The sequence below is a fragment of the Wyeomyia smithii genome, chromosome 2, assembly GCF_029784165.1.
Source record: "Wyeomyia smithii strain HCP4-BCI-WySm-NY-G18 chromosome 2, ASM2978416v1, whole genome shotgun sequence".
In the NCBI taxonomy this organism is placed as follows: domain Eukaryota; kingdom Metazoa; phylum Arthropoda; class Insecta; order Diptera; family Culicidae; genus Wyeomyia; species Wyeomyia smithii.
Window position 1 is genome coordinate 44179505 of NC_073695.1, and position 15925 is coordinate 44195429.

A 15925-nucleotide genomic window follows, 5' to 3' on the forward strand; every position below is an offset into this window, starting at 1 on the left:
TCACGTCTTGCCAAGACATTACGAACAGGAACAGCTGGCTGTCTACCCCCGGCCCGATGCGCCCTAGTATATACAAATAAAAATAAGTTGGTGTCTGTATGCCACGATTCATTTCTAGATAATCCCTTTTGACATCTTCGGTTTTGTCATCGATTTGCTCAAAAAATCAAAGTAGTAGTTGAAAACTGGCTGACGATTCTGGGTTTGAATTCCTAAAAATAACCTAATTTTTATCTCAGAGGTTGCTTGAACATTTTTAAAGGTATTGTAAATCCTTAAAATGTTCAAGGTATTGTAAATGCGGATACAGGAAGACTTTTATGAGTACTACCGAAAATAGTACTATAATAAGTCAACTCCATAGTAGTAATAACTCAACGTCGCAAATCTTTGAATTAATAATCGCTTGTCTTTAACATGCTTGCTTGTGGTTCTGCAAATCGAACGCAGCTCTGTTAATGTTCCAACAATTCCGGAAGTTTCCGCCGATACAACGAGCTGCCCGAGTCACTTCTTTATTTTGTATCGAACGAATGTGTCGCAGGCAGTTGGGACACGATGCGACAAAAGCTTCACGTTAAAGGCTGAGGCGCGCTTAGCTATCACCGCGATACGATACAAGGTATCGTGTTCGCAGCCTGTTACTGCTGCTGCTGCTGCTGGGTGTAAAGTTTGATTGGAAGGCCGGACTAGCTTACGCGCGTTGCGCGTGTAATTTTTCCTCACCCGGCTAAGCGTGTATAGGTGAAAATGTCTCCGCGCTGGATCGTTGCTCGACAGGAGCTGCGGTGGCTTGTTTATAACTGATGGACCCACGATAGGACGGGCTTATTGAGTGTCGAGTTTTCACCCGCGTCGCGCGCATTTATCAACCGACTCTCGCAGTTTGGTTTCTTGCTGTTCTGAGTTACTTAGTGAAATATTTTTCTGTACCAGAAAAGTGGTCTTTGTTTTGTGGTTCATTAACTGTTCGTATTGTTTCTTCCATCTGAGGAGAAGGTGCTGTGCAATTATTTTTCTCTTAACTCTGGTTGAAACTGTCTATAAGTTTCAAAATTGGATACCAAAAAGGATAGAATTCGGGCCGATGTTCTCGCGCATTCGTACCTGCGAATGAAATACCGAAGCAGCCTTGGCCTGATTGAGCAGATTCAGTTCCGAACGCTGGTTCAAATCAAAGAAAGTCCCCATCGGAAGCGCGGTTTCAGTGGAGGTGAGTACACCACGTCGGAAGTAACATAATGGGTGATGTAATTATTAGTGGTTTATCGTAAAGTATTTGATTCGGTTAATGTATGTGTAAAGAGATGGCTGTGCAGGCCGAATGAAATGAGGAGGTGTTGTAAAAGTTAAAAAAAATGGCGCCATGTCATGTGTAAAAGAGAATCAAATACATAGGTTTCGGAGTAGAGTAGGTTATGCAGCTTGTTTCAAGAGGTAATCAACTATGCAGCTCGACCTGAAATTACGTGCGTTGGTTTATAGTTTGATAATTTCGACTGAAACGAAGTATTAGAATGAAACGTACAGAATATGGCAAAGTTGAAAAGCCTTATGAAACCAATGGGTTGCAATCATGGTGAATTAGTAGCATCATGTTGCAGCACCTTGGGTCCAAAATAGGAGATTCAGGTTGGCATATTGAATTTACTTTTACGTTGGTGTGATTGAGCAGTCTTGATTCGGTGGAGAACAGACCGTCGAAAATAAACATAACAGTAATAAATTAACCTAGATAATCTTGCTTTGTTGACTTCTTTTCAAACATTGAGGAATAGAAATAAAAAAGTGTAAATTCCTAGTTAAACATTTTGAGATGGAATAAAACAGAATAGTAAAATAATGATGAGTTTTAGAATTCAAGTCTGAATGATAATTCGTCTGCTCTGCTCACCAGGAACAATTGTCTATTTTCTTAACATTCCCCATACCTCGGATTAATATTCTGGTTCATCGATTCAAACATGTTTCGATCTGCTGGTTTTTCGATACGAATTATCACTAGATAGGACCAGAAACAGTACAGCTTTGCTACGTGTACAACTTAGAAATCGATTATAGTGAAATTGATTGTAATATTCTAGCTCGAACTAGATTTAACTTCTCTCACTTTATGTATCTTATTCAAGATAATTGCTTTTCTGTTGTAGACTAAGAGCCTTGTTTATTAAAACTTTACATTTTCGTGGCTTTAATTTAATGGGATAAATATAACATTGTTTAACTATAACGGTTTACGACCTACTAGTTGTCCATATGATAAAACTAGTTTTACTCGATTCGCTAGTGGCTTTTCTACTCTGCCTGACATATAAAATCAATGGTAAGAATGATTCATCAATATTTGATAATGGATTTCTAAAACTGAAATTCAGCTTTCTATGGTTCAAACATATCTATTTCGGGTTTTTTTTTATTCTCGCTTATTTTCCGTCGGTCTAGTTCCGCCACTGTTGTGGCCAATCACCGACGCCCAGGGAGGCGACTCCACACCCAGGACCCTAACTCACGACCCGTTTATTAACGGACCGGCGCCAACGGCTTTACTTCCTCATGCGATGGAAGGCGTGATCCCAAAGATTTTTCGCCTCAGAAAATCTCCCGGTGTCGGCTAAGATTGAATCTAGACCAGTTGGGTTGGTTGTGAGTGGATCACGCCACTTCACAACCATCGACACCTATGTCGGCGGTGGGATTCGAACCCAGGCGTCGAGCGTGGTTGGCGGATACGTTACCAACCACACTAGGCCCCCGCTCACCTATTTCGGGTTCTCAAAATTTAAGCTTTAAGCTTTAGATTAAGATGTTTGATACCGGATTGCACGTTTTGATTACTGGATTTTAGATTTCTGATGCCATCATTCGATAACGGTAATCGATTTACCTTTTGGAATTGTTAGAAAAAAGAAATTGGATCAAGTTTTCATATCTATTTGAAATTTACAAAATTAAATTCGTCATTTTACTCTTCAGGTTGGGTTTCGATTTTTTTACGTCTATAATTAGAACTTGATATTAATAAGACTTTGTATTTTGAATTTTGGTTATTTATTTAATTTTTTATCCTGCTATTACGGATTGTTTACTGCCAATTTTCGAGAGATTTTTAGATTTGGCATCTCAAACGCATAATTTAGATGATCGCAGTCTGGAATTTGAGTAAAAGTTCTTACATGTTTGACAACTGACTCCAGCTTCAGGATTTTAGAATATCGGATTTTTCAGAATTTCGATTTTTCGCTACGGGCTACAGGATTGAAGTCCTAATTTCAAGATTTAAACCCAGCAATTCACAGTTTATTTCAAATATTAGGATTTTGCTTTTCCAAATGAATCTGATTCCAAAATTTTATATCAAATCTTAAATTTGAGTTTCGGCATTCGTGTTGCCAGTTTATAATTTCTTTCAGGTTTCAATTTTTAATTTCTTGATTTTAATTCAGTTCAATCAATCTATATATGAACTTGCTCCCAAGAAACTTGAAAATGTGAACAAGTTTTTCAAACTATGGGTGCATATTTTATATAAATTTTTTAGCCATTGCTTTGCTTTCATTTCCAAAGATACTACACTGAGCAATCTGCTTCAGCTTATATCCTTCGATTTTTTGTAACCAAATACCAATGGAAAACTATTGGGCCGGCTTCTACTGCCCATTTTGTACTTTTGTTTCCGCTTAATGTAAATTGGATTTGGATTTAAGTATTTTATCTATAAAATTTCGAACTAGAGACTTTTTGATTTCCGATTCTGTATTTAACCCTCGGGAAGGTGCGAAATTTTAATCCTACTGCCGAAATCCACTGTCTGGAAATTCGAATTTTGGAATCCAGTATCCAAGATCCACTCATCGAATACCAATGGCAAAACTCGAGAAATTTGTATCCTAGAGTCCGTATTCCAAAGTTTCATTTTGAAAAATTTCAACATCCAACTTGAAGTACGAATTACAGATTCTGAAATTTCTTAGTTCTTTCGGTGGTGTTAAGACTGATTAGGATTTCGGATGTTCGAACTTTGGATATTGGCCCTGAATTTGAATTTCTGATTTCAGTTTTGGGTTTTAGACACTACGATTCAAAATTCTAAAGTCATTTTAAAACTTTATATAGAAACTTCAGGTTTAAAAGTTTCAGATTGAGTAACCTGAGTAAAGAAAATAGTTTGGAAGTCTGGGTACAAACGTTGGTTTCTCAGATTTAAATAGAATTTTCAAAGTCGGAAAAAAATTGATGAGAGAACAGACTCTAGAGCTTGAACTTTAAACGCTTGGATTCGATTTCCACTTTTCCACCCCACTTTTCCACTTTTCGGACTCCACTTTTCCACCCAAGATTAGATTTTGTATTTTCGAGACTCGGTTTTTGGATCTTAAAATCTTCATATCTTGGATGTTAAAACCCTGATGTGCACTTGCATTTTATGGTTCTGGACTTTGGAATACAGATTACGGACGGTATCTTTCGAATATTGATATTCATGTTAAATATCGAACCAAATGTTTAAATTTGTGGAATTTAAATCATGGATTTCGGATTTCTATGTTTTACGAATTCGGATAGCAGGCTACTGGGGACCGTTAAATTTAGTAGTCTCGACTAAATTATAAGTTTGCGACTTCGGGGTTTAGATTTCGGATCTTTGATTCTAGATTTTTGGATCTTTTGTATTGAGTACCTAATTTTAGGCTGGAATTTAGGTTCCTTTTTGATTTTTTAACTTAGGATCACAGTTTTGAATTTCCATTTTTTTTTGTTTTCATGGAGACAGTGGAAACGATGAAATCCTGATGTTTAAATTTTGCTGTTGGGTATGAAAGCACAAATTACGGATTCTAACCTTCGGATTTCGATATTGAAATGCCGGGTTTTGCAATGTAGAACTTCAAAGTTCAAAATTTGGGATTGTTTTAATTTGCGAAGCTTAAGTTCTGGACTTCGGACTTCTCAGTTTTGAGAACTCAGAGATCAGATTTAGAATGTGCGCTACTTTGGATCATAAAATTTTGCACTATCGATTAGGCATTTAGTACCAAAAATTTGCGACTTCGGAGCTGAAATATCGGATTTTTGATTCTAAATTTTTTGATTTTTGGAATTGAGCACCTGATTTTGGGCTTCGGACTGAGGCTTCTTTTGCGAATTTAAATTCAGAGCCACAGTTTTCAATTTCGAGTTTTTGTTATTGTGGGAACGGTGGAAACGACGAAAAGATGAAAATTATTATGTATCCATTTTGGATTAGATTTAGATTTCTCGATTTCGGGACTCGAATGTTAAAATCTTCGTTTCTTGGGTGTTGAAATCCTGATGTCTAACCTCTGGTGTTGGATATAAAAGCATTTGCATTTTGTGGTTTTAGACTCTGGGATACAGATAACGGATTCAATCCTTCGGATTTCGATATTCAAATGTTAGGTTTTCCAATCTCGGATTTCAAAATTCAAAGTTTAATTTGCGGAGTTTAAATTGATGAATTTAGGCTCCTTTGTTCGAATTTTGAATTTAGGGTTTTCAATTTCGATTTTTTTTGTTATTATGGGGACAGTGAAAACGATAAAAAGATGAAATTTATTATATTTCCATTTCGGCTTCTGGATTTCGGGACTCGATTCTTGATCTTGGAATCTTGGAATCAGATGTTAAAATTTTTTGTCTTGGATGTTGAAATCCTGACTTGTATTTTGTGGTTTTAGACTCTGGGATACAGATTACGGATTCTAACCTTCGGATTTCGATATTTAAATGTTGGGTTTTTCTATCTAGATCTTCAAAGTTGAAAGTTTGTTATGTTTTACCTTGCAGAGTGTAAATTTTGGAATACAGACTCCTCCGTTTCAAGGACCCGGGAATCAGATTTGGAATGTCAGCTAGTGTGGCCTTTAAAAATTTGCAGATATGATTATGTATTTAGTACTCCAAGTTTGCGACTTAGGAGTATAGGTTTTGGATTTTTGGTATTGAGTACCTGATTGTGGACTTCGAATTTAGGTTCCTTTCATGATTTTTATATTTAGAACCACAGTTTTTGATTTCGATTTTGTGTTTTCATGGGGACAGTGAAAACGATGAAAAGAAGAAATTATTATATTTAGAAGAAATGAAATTTATTATATTAAGAAGAGGATATGAATTTGTGTTCCAGATTTCGGGACTCGATTCTTGGATCTTGAATTTATGATTTCAGTTTTGGATAATCGATTTCAAGATTTTATATATTTTGTTTCAGAATTCAAAATTTGGTTTACTAACTTTTATTCTTAGTTTTAAATATCGAAATTTCGGATTTTAGAATTTAGGATTTAGAAATCGGATGGATTTACATTGGTTTTTAGACTCCATTTTCGCATCTCGATATACCGACTCGGATACGGATTACGGACTGTAACCTGCGGATTTAGATATTCATACGTGGAGTTTTCAAACTTTCAGCTTCAATTTCGGGATATTTTTGTTTGTGGAATAGAAATTTAAAATTTTGAATATTCTGTACTTAAACTTTGGCTTAAAATTCGAATTTCTGATATTATAAATTTTTTCAAAATTTCATGCTAAGTTTTCGGACTTTAAATTTTAGATTAAGATATCAAAATTCTGGTTTCAATAGTTTGGGATGTGTGATTCTGAAATGAGGAATTTTTTCTGGTTTTTTCAATATATGGATTTTGGATATTTAATTTTGAGTGTCAGTTAAAATTTAGCTCTGGACCGTAAAATTCCACAGTGCTGACTATTTTAGTTAATTATATTTCCGACTTTGGAGCCAAAATTTCAGACATTGAATTCCTCACTTTGAGACCCGATTTTTGAATCTTTGGATTATAAATTTTATTAATTGGATATCGAATAACAACCAAGGAATTTTGAATATTTTTTTAAGAATATGAAGACGCTTACCTGAAAAAATTTCAACAGTTTTTAACATTTAAATGATTCTTTAAACAAATGTTGTTGCGCAAAATGTACATTCCGGATTCTTGTCATTGGCTTGATGACTATTGGATTAGGATTCCGGATCTTGAATGTTAGTTCAAGCTTCGAATTACTGATTTCAGATTTCAGATTTGATACGAAAGGGAATTCTGTTTTTTAGGTTTTCAATTTTCGACTCCAATATTGAAACTTCTTATTCTTAAATTTGGGAATAGTAAATCTAGGATGGAAGTAGTTTCGAAGTTTTGATTGATATCTCAATAATTTCCACATTTTAAATATCAGATCTTAGTTATTGAATCTCGGATATCAGATTTCGAAAGCCAGATCTTAGATGAAATTTAACTTTGGACTTTAAATATCATCTTCACTCTAACTAATCAACTTCATGCTTCAAATTTCGAATTTTTCCTTTTTGATATGAGAGATCTGCTTATGGATTTTGGACTTTAAACGCTAGATATTAGTTTTTCGATGGAGTCCATTTCTTCCTCGTGGATTTTGGACTCGGTGTCTGAAATCCTAATTTCGGACTTCGGGTGTTGGATATTGCTCTTGCTAAAAGCTTTAGATTTTGGGATGCAAATTCCAGACCTTATACTTTTGATTTCAATATTCGAGGTAAATGTTCTAAATATTTTGTCCTAAACTTTCACACATTGAGCCTAGAATTTTTATATTTTGATTTATTGGTTAAACGATATAGCAAATTTTGAGCTTTAAAAATCCAACTGCAATCTTCTACGGTTTTTTAAATTGAGGTTCATTGTTTGCGGATTTTTTTTTCGGACTTCTTCATTTTCAGATCTAGGATTCGATTCCGATTCGTTGGATAAATTTCGAGTTTAGAGTATACATTTAGTGTACCTCAAGTTTGCGTCTTCAGAGTTGGAATTTTGGATTTAGGTTTCTAGATTTCGAATTTTGGGGCCTGGGATTTAGAAATTTTTGATTTTGGGTATCGAATTTTGCTTTCTTTTATTTGAAACTTGAAATGTAGAATCATGGATTTTTCAATGTTTTCTGTTGATTAGAAAGACTGGGAAAAAAGATGGAGACATAAAATTCAAACATTTTACTTATTAAATGTAAACAGAATTTCTCACTTTGAACCTTGAAAGATTTTTGATTCAAATTTTCTTGCACGAAACTGTATATAGAATAAATGTCAGATTATTTCATGAACCTGACTCAGGAGCTTTTGGCTTTATTGGATATGTTTGCGTCGCAAAATGGTTATGACTCCGAAACGATTTCACGAGTAGATTTGTAAAATTGTTATGTTTCAGTGACTTTTATGCCTTTTGATTCCTGAACCCAGATTTTAATTTATATAATATTCATTTTTTATGCTTCTTGAGAATTTCAACATTCAATTCCATTTTTTGAGACAGAAAAATGTGGTAATTTAATATATGTCAATCAATATCGAAATTTTTCTTTAATTTTTCAAATAGAGAACTTTAAATCTTGATAAATTTTTAAAAGCATTTCAACAGATTATAAGTTGAAATAAAATCATTACAAATTTTTAATATACGCGCGAGAAGAAATAATATTTGCAATTTTTTTTGCGATCACGGATGTAGGAAATGAAGTTTAAAAGATGAAAAAAAATATTTCTGATCTTATGTCTGTTCTGTTACAAATCTGTTAGAACTAACTTCAAAACATTCGATATGGCGGATTCTAGCCATCCCTTCGTAAGTTATGGTACTGAAGCAGAAACATGTTCATTAATTTTCTTAGCAACAACTTGGGCATCACTCTTCGCTTTGCACTTCATAACCTTACATTTGATACAATTGTTTCAAATTTGATATATTTGAGAGTTTTGTTAAATGATTTGTACACTTTTCATAAACTGGGTAATGGGTAAACAGGAAATTACACATAGTAGTTAAATGAGTGCATCGCAAGTAAAAAGTCACTGAGAATGTTTTTTGCGTGAAATATTTTCGAATGATTTCGTACTGAAATGAAAACTCTGCGTCAGTATCGTCGTGTATACAAATCTACTCCGAAGATCATAGGATATCCCCAAGCTCCATAACAAACCACAGAAAGTAACCCCTGAAGACCTTCGCACTCGGACGCAAATCGTCTCATTTCGGAAACTTGGCGCGAAGGTTATTGATTGCTGCCACAGCACTCAATTAAACAAGGCAAACGATTTTCAGCAATTGATCGCGGCTTTGACGTCATTGAGGCGAAAAGCAAAACAACGCTCGGAATTGTCTCAACCAATCTCGATCAATCCAGTTGAAACTATTGCCACGTTGAAAAATCCCCCTCTCCATCCCGCCGCATGACTAATCGGTCAAAGTATTGTCATTGACCTCACACGCGGTCTGCTGTGCAGCACGTTTTCTCACGCATCCACGAAATCACCTTAGCGCCCAATTTGTATGGGCGCAACGTTTAAACATAACCGCTACTACTCGATTTTCGCTATACAATACACCGATCGTTATCGTGCACCGTTATCGCGTCTAGAAGCACCAGGCGAGGACTGTTTCTTTTGTTGTTCCGTTTTCTAACCGATTCGAACCGGTTTTTAACACCCCCAACCTGGCGGGGAGCAAAACAAAACGAACGATCGCGAAACCGGAAAAATGTGTGCAAATGTTATGCTCTAGCCCGACGGTTCATTGGTCCACGCGAATGTCGTCCACTGTTGTGTTGTGGCCTAAAGTACAGCTGATCGCGGTCTTCTCGTGGGCTGCGAAGATCAATCCGAGCCTGCATTCTCTGGGGGGAAGCATACACTTTCGAGACACTTTCGGCTCTCCAACTTCGGCCGCCGTCTTCGTTGAGTCATACTCCGACCTAGCTTGTGTTTGTGCTGTGTTTTCTTCGGGCTCGCGTGCAGCAACTCCCAATAAGGTGGCCCTCTCGATTCATCTCGGCGGGATGCAGATTGAACCGGCACGTGTCAGTTTGAACCGTTTGGAGCCACTTTTTTCCTGCCTCATGTGTTCGATGTGATCGCCGATCGTGGCGGCGTCGCGAAACGGAGGCGTCGGCGGTGCAGGCAGTGCGAACAGAAACGATGGCATTGTTGGCTTTTTAACAGTTTCATTTTTCGACGGTTGGGTATCCATTTCGTGGAAGTAGCAATCATGGCCCGTGGAAGAGATAATCATGACACGGGTGCTGATGCGGCAGTGGCGCTTTGCGACGTTGTCGCCGTCTTCGTCGAGTGACATGTTAGTGTGCTAACTAGTGATAAGGACTGATGAAGATATCTTTGTGGGTTTTTTTTGCTTGTTTTTTCTTGGATGAGTTTGCAATGGAGGTCATGGAATATATATATTTTTTGTTTGGTATTCAGTGTCAGACAATCAGCTGTAATTATACAGTGGAGGATCCACTTGTTATACAGTGGTAAATTATATAATACTTCCTTTCTTTTAACATTTTCAAATGTGGCAGCAACAACGTTCAAGGCTGGATATTAACCTTTCGAGTTAAAATTATTAATTTTCTTATTGAAATTTCAAGACCTGGGGATAGAAAGATGCGTACCTCAATACAAAGGCGCTTTTATATATTTTAATATAATCAACGAGTCAAAACAATACTGGATTTACGATCGAGTCAATTATCATAACTCGTTTATCAAATATTGATTCTAGAGAGGCCCTTTCCAGATTTATTGAACTTTTATCGAAAATCTGAGAAAGATGGATTAATATAACATTTTCATGCTTGCATATTGTTGTGACATCAAATCGTCTTTTTTTTCACTGTTTAAGTGTTGTTACAGCAATTCAGCTACCTCAGGATTGAAAAAGTACTATTCTATCGTAAAATTATTTAACAAAATCGGGATATTTTTTTTTAAAGCTGCAGTATTGAAAAGAAGCAAAGCCATGCCAAATGATTTATTGTCCAATATTGATCATTTTTATTTGACTTTGCAAACTGCGTTTTTTCCGTGGGTGGAAAAATTCTCAGGCTCAAGAGTAATGTTCCAAACTGGGGGCTTGCATTTTGGCATAGGCTCTTTTCAAAGCGTTGAAGATCGAAACCATTGGTTATATAAATAACTGTCTGAAAATGATTTGTAGGTAACTGATGATGCCTTGAGATTATTCTGGAACATTAGGTGAAAGGTTTAGAATGGAGACACATTTTTGCTTTCAATTTAGATTCTTATAAGAATAATTAGGTTCTAGAGATGGCGATGTTTTTTCAAACAACAATTTGAAAAAAAAAATCTCTTATTTTTCTATATAAAAACTTAGTGTCTATTAGTATTTTATAGTATGATTTGTACGGTGTCTATTTTTTACAAGGCATCATCAGTTCCTTAGAATTCACTTTCAGACAGTTTTTCTACACTATCAAAGATTTCTGAGCATCGATGATTCAAATTTAGCGTACGTTTAGAATCATACGCCCTTTTAAGAAATTACTTCTGAGTTTAAATATTTTTTCACCCAGACATACAGAAACAGATATAAAAAGATAGTCGATAAATTGCAGAGATAAATTATGGAAATTGAGAAGATGACCAGGGGCGCAGCGGGCAAGATGGGTAGACCGGGTGGAGCTAGATCTGGCAGAGAGTACACGGTGTCCCAGGGATTGGAGAGCGGTAGCTTATAACCGAGTGAATTGGAGAAGCTTTGTAAATCAGGCCATGTCATTATGACGGAATGCCAAGTAAATAAAAATGAATAAATAATAAATTATGGAAAGTTAAAGGTAACGGAAGTTACAAGTAAAGGTAGGAAAATAAAAGGATGCAAAGAACAAAATAAGACAAAGATAGCATTCCAGCGTTAGCAAGACAGAAGGCATATAAAAACATTAACGTAGAAAAATATCTGGAAAATTAACAATTAAAAATATGATACGAATACAAGAAATAATAACTTATTTTGAATATTATATGAAGAAATAGAGACAGAAATTTTGAAGAAATGAAACAAATGATACAGGAAAAAAATCGAGACAATAAAAAAAGAGATAGAGAGATAGCTGATTAAAGAGGTGCAGAGATAAAATATAAAGGAGGTGAAAAAATAAAAGACAAAAGTGGTGAAGATAAAAGATGAAGAAATATATGATGTATGAGCTGTGAAGAGATGAAATAAAAAAGAGGTGAAGAAATAACACATAAAAGAGGTGAAGAGATAAAAGATAAAAAAAATGAAGAGATAGCAGATAAAAGAGGCGAAGAGATAGAAGATAAAAGAGGCGAAGAGATAAAAGACAAAAGTGATAAAGAGACAAAAGATGGAAGGCGTCACAAATTACGTAACGCTCAAAATCTATGATTTCAGCCCCCTCTCCATGTAGCAATAAATAAAGTTCGATATGAATCCCCCCCTATGTAACAATATGTAACAATATGTAATGCTGACTCAACCCCCCTTCCCCCCTTTATGCGTTCCGTAATTGAGGTGAAGAGATAACAGATAAAAGAGGCAAAAAGATACAAAATAAAAGAGCTGAATAGATGAAAGATAAAAGGAATGAAGAGGTAAAAGATGAAAAAGCTGAAGAAATAAAAGAGGTGAAGAGATAAAAGATGAAAGAGGTGAAAAGATAAAAGATAAAAGATGAATGAGGCCAAAAGATAAAAAATAAAAGAGCTGAATAGATAAGAGATGTAAGGAATGAAAAGATAAAGGATAAAAGCGGCGAAGAAATAAAGGATAAAAAAGGTGAATAGATAAAGGATAAAACAGACGAAGAGATTAATGAGAAAAAATAGGCGGAGAAATAAAGATAATAGAAGTGGAGAGATAAAAGATAAAAGAAGTGAGGAGAAAACGGATAAAAGAGATAAAGAGATAAAAAATAAAAGAGGTGAAGAAATAAAAAATGAAAGAGGTGAAGAGATAAAAGAAAAAGAGTAAACAAATGAAAGATACATAAGCTAAAAAGTTAAGGTGAAACCTCATTGAATCCAAAAATGGCCGACTTTAAGTCACCACTTCGATTTTTCAAAAGCACAAGACTCGGAAATACTCATTGCGTTCCCTATGAAAATTCTATTTTATGTTTGCTTCACCACAGCAAACATAAAATAGCATTTCTGGCTCTTGTGCTTTCGAAAATTCGAAGTGGTGACTCGAAGTCGGCTATTTTTGGATTCAGTAAGGTTCACCTTAAAGAGCTAAAGAGGTCAAGAGATACGAAACTAAAGGACTTAAGAGTCAAAGAGCTAAAAAGTTAAAGCGCTAAAGAGCTAAGGATCTAAAGAGCTAAAGAGCTAAAGAACCAAAGAGCTGAAAAGCTCAAGAGCTAAAGAGCTAAAGGAGCTAAAAGAGCTAAAGAGCCAAAGAGCTAAAATCTAAAGAGCTGGAGGGCTAAAAGGCTGAAGGGCTAAAGAGCTAAGGATCTAAAGAGCTAAAAAGCTAAAGAATTAAAGAGCTAAAGAATTGAATAGCTAAAGAGCTAAAGTGCCAAAGGGCTAAGGAACTAAAGGGCTGAAGGGCTAAAGGGATAAGGGGCTGGAGAGTCAAAGAGCTAATAAGCTAAAGAGTTAAAGAGTTAAAGAGTTAAAAAGCTAAAGAGCCAAAGAGCTAAAGACCTCAAGCTAGAGTTGAAGAGTTAAAGGGCTAAAGGGCTTAAGAGCTAAGGAGCTAAAGAGCTAAGGATCTAAAGAACTGAAGAGCTAAAGACTTAAAAGCTAAAGAACTAGAGAACTAAAGAGCTAAAGAGCTAATAAGCTTGAGAGGTAAAGAACCGAAGAGCTAAAGAGTGAAAAAGCCAAAAAGCTGAAGAGCTAAAGAGCTGAGGAGCTGAAGAGCTAAAGAGCTAAAAACCAAAGAGCTAAAGAACTGAAAAGCTAGAAAACTAAAAAGCTAAAGAGCTGAAAATCTTATGGGCTAAAGAGTTAAACAGTTAAACAGCCGAGGAGATCAACAGCTAGATCTGATGAGCTAAAAAGCTAAAGAGCTGATGAGCTAAAAAGCTAAAGAGCTGAAGAGCTTAAGAAATAAAGAGCTGAAAAGATAAAGAGCTAAAAAGTTAAAGAGTTAAAGAGTTAAAGAGCTAAAGATCTAACGATCTGAAGACCTAAAGTGATAAAAAGCCAATAAGCTAAAGAGCTAAGAAGCTAAAGATCTAAAGATCTGAAGAGCTTACTTACTTTTAAGGCGACAGACCAATTATCGATCCAGTGCCGAATCCAGAATACGTCGCCATGTCCCTCGGTCTTGGGCTGCTATCCTTTTTATTTTTAGGGCCAAAACGGTTTGTTTGATCGATGTGACGTCTTCGGCAAAGTTGTAGATAACAATTTTGCCTTTCCGAAAAAATGATGCACTCTTAAAGAAAATATTTATTTTTTGCAAAAAAAGTTAGAAGAAAATTAAAAATTTATTATCTAAAAAAGCTCATTTTTGAAAAATCCAATTTCATAAAAACTACAAAAGACTACCTAAACAATGCAACCGGTCTGATCATGGAAAAATCAAGAAAAAAAATACAATTTTTGAAAAAAAATTTAATTATAAATAATTTTTTTTTTCGAGGTGCACATTTTTTTTGGAAGGACAAAGTTGTTATCTGCAATTTTGCTGAAAACACTATGCCAATCATTCAAACTATTTTGGCTGTAAAAATATTTTTGATTTCTAATAGAGCACTCTAAGGGGAATTTAAAATATTTTTACAGTCAAAACGGTTTGTTTGATTGACATAGTGTTTTCGGCAAAGTTGTAGATAATAATTTTATCCTTCCATAAAGAAATTTACCCTGTGAGAGAAAAAATATGTTTTTTCAAATTTCAAAACTTTTTTTCCTGATTTCTCCATGATCGGACCGGTTGCATTGTTTAGGTAATCTTTTGTAGTTTTTACATAATTAAATTGGATTTTTAAAAAAATGAGCTTTTATAGATAAACAGTTTTTCATATTAAAAAATTTTTTTCGAGTGTATAATTTTTTTGTATTGTCTACAACTTTCTCGAAGATGTCACACCGATCAAACAAACGGTTTTGGGTCTAAAAATATTTCTTATCATCACTACCTTCCCAAAATAGCATTTTCAATAGCTTTTCAAAATGAGAGCGGGGGCCTAGTGTGGTTGGTAACGTCTCCGCCAACCACGCTCGACGCCTGGGTTCGAATCCCACCGCCGACATAGGTGTCGATGGTTGTGAGGCGGCGTGATCCATTCACAACCAACCCAACTGGTCTAGATTCAATCCTAGCCGACACCGGGAGATTTTCTGAGGCGAAAAAATCTCCGGGATCACGCCTTCCATCGCATGAGGAAGTAAAGCCGTTGGCGCCGGTCCGTTAATAAACGGGTCGTGAGTTAGGGTCCTGGGTGTGGAGTCGCCTCCCTGGGCGTCGGTGATTGGCCACAACAGTGGCGGAACTAGACCGACGGAAAATAAGCGAGAATAAAAAAAATATCTTTTCAAAAATGAGTCGTGTTCCAAAAGTTAAACCAACAGCACAAGACGGCATCTTTTTCCTATAGAAACGTCTTTGCAATGACAAATGACAATTTAAAAAAAATATTAAAACTGGGACATTTTTGATGGAACTGCTCTAGAGCAAACCTGTGTTGGCCACTGGTCGACAAAAGCGAAAAAAAAATCAGCTTAGAGCTCAAACAGGAAAAATGTGTTAACGCTGTGAATTTTGGGGCCCTTTGCTTGCTCGGAAGTGCATCAAGTCGCTAGAGACTTCCATGAAGTTTTCTCGTAAGCAAACGGAGAAACGACGAACCCGGCTAGGGGCACCCAATTTCACTGGACCGGTAAAAAGCTATAGTCTTTCATTTTTTCCAGTATGAGCTCTTGGGCCAAACTTGAAAAGTCTAATTAATTGTAGGGTAAGCCAATTATTTTTGCATGAGAACTGGTACCATGATAAACAACAAATAAGTTTGTACGACTCATCAACAACCGTAATTTGGGCAAGATTCGTAAAAACGTGCAAATTTTTCATTTAGCAACGATTAGCACATTTCAACGATGTGCCAACAATCACCGACCGATATTTGCTAACAGATC

The 15925-nt window shown here is 35.8% G+C and overlaps 1 protein-coding gene across 1 annotated transcript in view; it reads left to right on the top strand.

Annotated features, from left to right (window-relative positions):
* The first annotated feature begins 821 nt into the window (after positions 1 to 821).
* LOC129722762 (sodium-coupled monocarboxylate transporter 1) overlaps positions 822 to 15925 on the top strand; it is a 207792-nt gene continuing 192688 nt past the window's right edge. The window contains exon 1 of the mRNA XM_055676476.1: positions 822 to 1213. The gene's annotated coding sequence lies outside the window, so the exon portion shown is untranslated. The remainder of the gene's footprint in view (positions 1214 to 15925) is intronic.